The following is a 7549-nucleotide window of genomic DNA, read 5'->3' on the forward strand; positions in this document are numbered from 1 at the left end:
AAAAGGCAGTCTCAAGAAGTAAGCTGAAGTTTCAGGAGTTACTGTATGCTTCTCAGTGATTACAGTTACCTCAATAAACAACACAATCATGTTCAAAATACCTCGTCTCTATTATTCTCCACACGTATTCTCACAGGACACACACACACAGATGGAGAAACATCCTCTCCTTCAGTATCAACAGGTTAACTGACTTTGTTACTTACACTGAATATCCTATCTAAAAGCTGCAGCTGAAAGGCAGGCTGCTGGATGTTGTCTGACAATCCAGCTTTTAAAAAAAAAATAAAAAATAAAGTGCTGAAAAACTCACCTTTGCTGTCAGAAATCAGATGAATGGAAAAGAACATTTCTCTTGCCCCCACAGGCTCCCTCGGCTCATGCCATGTCAGTTACATGCGCTAAGCTCAGAGCTAGTCTCCCCTTTCCAAACCAGATCCTTTCCAGATGTGAGCAGCAGAATTAGAGAGAGTAATAGGCAACCCTCTACCAACGAGAGTTTCCTGTACTTCCCAACGAAATCGGAGAGGAATTTTCCAAAGTCACCATATGGGAAAATGTGAGTAGGAAAGAGGAAGCAGCTATAGTCTGAATATAAAGACTTGGGGAAGCAACAATATCCCATTGCTCTTTGTCAAAACAGTTTGCAAGATCCATGAGGGATGCCAAAAGAAAGCATGCTGGAACTGACAGAAGAGAAGCAGAGACGGTGTGTTTTAGCATTTCATTGCTCGATACCGGAGCTGCACTATCTGTTACCAGTTCTTTAATTTTAGCCGCATTCAACACAAAATCTGAATTCCAGGTGGGAATATCCTTCCATTCCCTGGGGGTCTGGTTCAAATTAGCCAGGAACAGACAGATCAGCAGTTTTTCCTGCATTTCATCTCCCTCCCCTTTAACTCCCCCTGGTTTTCAACCCATCAACTGATCTTCAGGGACCAGGCACAGACAGGCTGAAACTACAAAATGTCTTAGAGGCAAAGTCCCCAAATTTGGTATAATACCCCATCTACCCAATCTCTTTTTTATCTCCTAAGCCCTATATTACAGAACTAAACATCAAAACAACCCCCCGACACACAGACACACACACAAACTCCAGCCCTGGTCATGTTTAGCCCAGAAGCCTCACATTTCTTATTTCTCTCTTCTTTGTAAAAAATAGAGGAACACGCTGTTTGTAACACAGTATGCTCCAAGTGCAGCAATACTTCCAAAAAAGCAACACAGCTTTTTGCCACTGACAGCAGAGTTACTATTTTAAATAAAAAGCCACCTGTTTTGTGAATGCCCCGCAGCACTCTGTACAGTACCTCCACAAAATCTGCAGAGGATCTGTCCTCACCAAGAATGCGATGTTCTTGCTGAATTCCAAAAAAGGGACACCGATTCTCTCCTCTCAACTCCAGCTGAACTGAGGTCTAAAGCAATTAAGTTGCTTCCTCCCTCTCTTCTTCCAGGCTCATATCAACTGGAACTGATCCCCCTCTGTGCCACGTGTAAGTTTCCAAAGTTAGTGTGGGAAGTGTGTTTTTACTAAAACAAAAATAAAAACAAAACTAAGCTGGCTGCTTTTTCTTAGTGATTTAGAGATCCAGGATGCATTTGCCTGCTACCCTTTCTGTACTACAGTACCCTGAGTCCATACAGCAAAATTTACACAGTGTTTTCAGGGAGGAGGAAGAAAGTGTGCTTATGTTGGGGGACCACCCCATCTTACCCCAGTCTGCAGACAGAGAGGAGGAAGAGTAGGGTGATTACCTGGGCTCACTATTGATGCCAGAGCAGCCCACAAGGGAGAGGAAGAGAGCAGGATTCACCCTTCCCCAAAAGTGCATTATTACTTGCATTTTTGTTGTGTAAGTGTAGTACTTAGATGTCATATAACATCTAGAGGTACTACAGGATATTATAAAACCATGGGCATTATGCCTCCTTTAGTGTGGAAACAGAGGCACACAAGGGTCATAGCCAATCCAGGATTATCCAGAGGATAGAGCCAGTACTAGAAACCAGATATCCCACATCCAAAGGTAACACACCCTTACACTACACTACAAGCTTTCCCAAGCTTTCACTTTCTTCACATTTTACCCTCTTACATCAACATATCCCAAACTCGCAATCTCCTATCTACATTTCCATCATCAGAACCCCACAAATTCCCAGGAAAACCAGAGCTGGAATTAAACCTATCTAAAGGCATTCTGACCCACCACTAAGCCAAAGGCCATATCCTAGCATAGTATATGGACTCAGGCAACCACTGTTTCTGTTCACTGCAGCTTTCAGGTGCTTTCAGAGGGAAGAACTTCCACTGCAAGACTCACAACATAGAATTAGTTGCAGGAAACTCTTCCAGTCAAACTCAAGTCTTTGTATTCTTGCAAGTTCCCTGCTGATGGGTGACAGTAGTGCTTGCAGTCTAAATGAAGAAACATTTTCAGGTTTAAAAACTGAAGCTGAAGACTCAGTTTAAACTTTGGTACAATTACTTCCTTCAGATCATGTAGATGGCAGAGAAGCAGATCCTTGGGCAAACAACTGCTAAGGAACTTCACTGAACAGCTGCCAGCTCTGACAGGTATCATGTGCCACAGCACACCATAGTGCTTTTGCAATGGGCCTGGCACACAGCGCACTGTGTAAGACCCAACCTTCTGCACTGGCTCCAGCAGAAAAAAGCCCCAGTGGTGGTCAAGGACAGCCTTTGTAACTTGAGCTCTTATTTTTCAAAGACACTCTTGCAGACTTCAGCGCAAGGACGTGCCCAGGGCCAAGCTGCAGTATGCAGTACACTCTACTCCACTGCTGTAACTGAGAAAGCTGGATGACTTACCCAAGTTACACCAAGGCTGCACTTGCCTTGTGGAACTGTGGAGGATCAGGAGAGGTAGCTCAAACCTATGAGACCTGCTCCACTCTGACTTTCCAACTATTGTAATTGTCCTAAAGAGATTACAGGTGAAATTTAGATGGGATATGATAAATTCAAATAACTGACACCCCAGACAAGCAACAACATGGCAGAGAACAAAACGTATAAGCAGATCTATTGAAGCATTAGCTCCAAGAACAGTGGTTCTATAGGCATCAGCTCACTTGTGATCAGCAAGGAATGAGGCATAAGATACTCAGGAGATTTAAGTTTCATTTATATCTTAAAAGGTAATAAAACACTCTTTACTCTCACCTTTATTTATCTGATTTAAATAAGACTCTAGAGAAATACTAGCATTCCTGAAGTGTCCACTGCTATATGCTGATGCTGTATCTTTATTTGAAAGGAAAGAAAAAGGCCCATTAAAATTCTTTTAAGTAACTTGCTGTCATATGCTTCAAAAAATGAATAATCAAACCACAAAGAGTAAAAGGGGTTTTTGTCTCCAAAGCAGGAAGGGAAGTATTTTTCAAACCTAAGAATGCACAACAGAGCCTGGCCATGAGCCTATTGGCATCTGTGTCTTGATCCAAATGAACTTTAAGATGTCTGTTCTCCCAGAGGACATGTACTGTTTTAAAAATAAATAAATAAAAAAGCATGACTGCTTTTAATCTACCTGAAATATGGGATACAGACGCAGCATATTTTGTACTTGTTTTATACTATCCATGTTCCTTTTAGCCTGTTGCAGAATTACTAGGATATTTCTGTTCCTGTATCACAATATATAACTAATATTTCCCAGAAAACCCACCCAGGGCCATCTAAAGCCATCTGCTTTTAAGTTAGCAATGAATTCTTCTTACAGATACAGGGTACAAAACAGCTCACACTGTCACTCCAAGAAATTATGCTGCTGTTTATTTAAGTAATGAAGGAATTTGTTCTAAACAGTTGGATTTTTTTTTTCCAGCATTTGTTCTCCACATGTGGTTTACTTCCTCGAGTGTTGATTTTTCATAGTTAAGAGACTTTTTCCTGCCTTTTATCCACCAGGCTAATTGCATTCTTATTCTTTTCTGTTTAATGAGAGCTGACATCCAGCTTAGTGCTCTGTAAACCAGGAAGCCATGTATTTCCTGTTCCAAAGAGGTAAACAGTTTAAAGTGACCTCAGATGAATTGGACATATGGGAAATGGACAAATACAGCCTTGTGATTATTTGCAATTTTTTCTATTGTGACACGGAAGATGTAGTCAAGTCCCTTTGTCCCATCCTCCTGCACCCTTAAATGATCTATTATCCAAAAGAATAGCTCCTTAACCCAGCTGCCACAAACCATGCTCAGCTGTTCACAAGATCCTCACCTGAGCAAACTAATCTCTCTCTGCTGCTTACCAAAGTGATCCCAGATTACCTTGTACTAGGAGGACTCACACAAATAAAGCCACGATGAGCCACCTGCCAGAATCTCCCTTCCTCTTCTAACACTTGCAGTTATGAGCACCTATCTGTACTAAGCACTTCATGTCACACACCCCCATCAAGTTATTCAATATACAACAACATACAGTTGCAGTAACTGCCTTCCCCCTAGGCTGCCTCATCTGCCCATGGGTACACCCTCATTTATCCAGAAAGAGCTCTTGCAAATATCCCAAATTCAGAATTTTGTAACAGATTCCTATTTGTTATCCCGATCAACAGAGGAACTGAGATTCCTTGAAGTAGCACATTTTCTAAGGAGCCACCTTCTGACCTTCAGCTTTTCTTCTAATGACTCTAATTAATTGTAAGAAAAGCAGCAATCACTTTTGAAAACACATATAGTATTAAGTAAGTGCAATGTACTGTATGTACCCACTTCTGACTAGGCAAAGCAGCAGGACTGAAACACAAAATTCAAATAAAAGTTTAAAAATCTGTGCTCCAAACCCAAAGCACTCAAAATTCCTGCAAGCCAGATCTACCGAGTCAGGCATTGCTCTGCTCACTGGCTCCAACTCTGACAAATCTATTTGCTTTTCTTGTAGCATGAAACATGGTTCACTTTTTTATTATGAAAATTCACATCCAAAAGAATTACATGCATTTTACAAAAGGAAGTAAAGATAAGATTCACCAGCCAATCTGACAGCATCTCTGGCTGTCAAAGGATTAACACATTTATCACAGCTGGCAGAAAAGAACCCAATAGCTGCAAAGGGTATTGACCAGAGTCTATGAAGGAAGAGCAACTTTTCCAAGCATTTTAATGTCTAAAGCTAAAATTTTCTCTCATACGAACTCTTGAGTCTGAGAACACTAAACCTTCTGCCTAGAGGATTAGGAATTTTTTTTTTTTTCTTTACACAAGACCTTTGAAACACAAAATTTAACCTTTGCTACGTTCAGTGACCGGCCACCTCTTGGTATCCCTAGCTACCTTTTTGAATTCTGCCCCCAAGGAATCAAGTTAACACAACAGAATTGTAGTAACACATGAACTTCTTAAGGAAGGCTGATCTAAAGTTACAGAGGATTTTAGCTGGAGAAGAGGTGCTTAATGCTGCTTGGTCAAGAGACCATTATGGAGCAAGAAAGAAAACTTGTGAAGAGATTTTTAAAGTGGTACAAACTTAGGTAATTGAGTTATTAAAAAAAAAAAAAAAGTAACAGAACTTAAAGATAATGTCAAAACCTGCTCTGTGTCACGAGCTTTGCCCACTTCCTCATCATGATGAACAGGGCAAATTATTTTATCCACTGTGGAATTTATTTATTCAAAGTCATGAGATTCTAGGACTGCAGAATGTAAGTGGAGGATCTGGAATGTTTAGAAAAGACCTCCTCCACACCTCTCTCCTAGAAAAAGAAAAATCAGAAAAGTATTGTATTTTTAAAATACTCAGCAAGTTATGACACAAAGAAGATGCTGAAAGCGAAGAAGTAACATAGGACCGATCTCTAAATAAGACATTAACTGTTGATGGGATAAATGTATAACTTTGTACTTTACTCCATCTTCTTAAATACTGCAGGAGACTTTGACTAGTTCCCTTACTTCCAGAGAATGCAGGCTGTGCTAACCTCTGCATTACTCCCTCTAGCTACAATCAAACTAAGTGAAGTGAACATCTACATTTAAACTGGGATTTTTCTGTTATAACGACATCGTATCTGTAAGTCCCCAAACCTGAAAGTCCTGGGCCCATACAAACCTAGAGATTTCTCTGAAGGCCAGGGTTTGAGGCTTGGATATTCTTTCACTTGGTAGTAAACAAACTCCAAAGTTATTTCTGGACTTTTTTTTTTTTTTTTTAAATATTCCTGTGCAACCTTTTCCCCCTTTTAAAAACAAACCAATCTGCAGGTGATCAGATCTCACTTAAATTTTAATTGCTGTGGACTACTATGATCTATATTAGCTTGTTTACACTTCAAAATTCATTTGCTTCTTTAATTAAACAGTGGCCAAAAATATGTTGTGTCTGTGCTCAAAATCACTGGAAGGCATGTTCTTAGCTTGCATAACAAACACCTACTCTAAGATCTTCTGGAAATACCAGTGATTAAAAAGGAGGACAAAGCTTGATAATGGGTGTATATGCAAGTCTGTACAGAGCAATAAATTGTTTTCAGCACAGAATTACTGCTGCAATCCGGTAAACTCCCCTTTACTTTAACCTAGGAGCCAAATGGTAAGAATTTAGGAAAAAGCAGTGGATAAATTAGCAAATGTTATTTTGTAGAGAGCTAACACTGCTTTCCTTTGAGAGATATGACTCCCGCCTACTACAATCCTTTGGGTAAGTCAGTAAGTACACAAGAGGAAACCCAATTCAGATGACCAGATAGTTTACAGTGGAGCAAGGCCATATCTGTCCTATTTAACACCAAACTAATGCTCTGGAAAAGAAGATGAACAGTGGGGTGATAAAAGTTGATTCATCCAGATGTTAAAGCCCAGGGCTGAGTAGAAGAGCTGCAGGCAGGTCTGAACACTGAGTGCCTGGACAGTAAAACAGACAGTTAAAATTTCAGTATAGAGTGATGCATTTTGAACAATAATTTAAAAAAAAGTTTCAGCTTCACAGTGCAGAAATAATCACCAATTTAATATGAAACAAGTGAGCTCCCAGTTTTAGGAGATCCAAGAGAACATCAGCTCAACACTAGCAGTGGGCAAAAAAACAACTGGGGAAAGAAAAATAAAAGCAGAAAATGCTCTTTTATCTTGAAGGCTTTTTAACAGGACAATTGGAAGGCAGCATACAAGGAGGATACATGGAAGACCAAAACATTACAAGGGTCCATCCATATGGCACAGTTAAACAGAACATCCTCTTCTTTAAGCTGTGAAGCCTGAAGGTATCAGGGCAAGACTATAAACACTAGGAGTGCCTTGAAGCTGTTCACCATTTCTTCCAGTAAAAAAACCCAAAAAACCCTCAAAACAACCAAAAAAGCAAGTTAGAGGTATAAAATTGCAATGTATAAGATAAGAAGGAATAGATTTAATTCCATATGACGTGTAGGTAAGCTACTGGAATTCTTGACCCAGACTAAAAAAAGCTGTCAAAGATTCAAAAACGGACCGGACAAACTCATGAAAGACTATTCCACAGGATCCTCAGATACAGGCACATCACTTCTAGCTCAAATTGGGGGGGGGGGGGGGG

This window comes from Athene cunicularia (assembly GCF_003259725.1).
Source record: "Athene cunicularia isolate RWA chromosome 8 unlocalized genomic scaffold, athCun1 chr8_part1, whole genome shotgun sequence".
Taxonomy (NCBI): domain Eukaryota; kingdom Metazoa; phylum Chordata; class Aves; order Strigiformes; family Strigidae; genus Athene; species Athene cunicularia.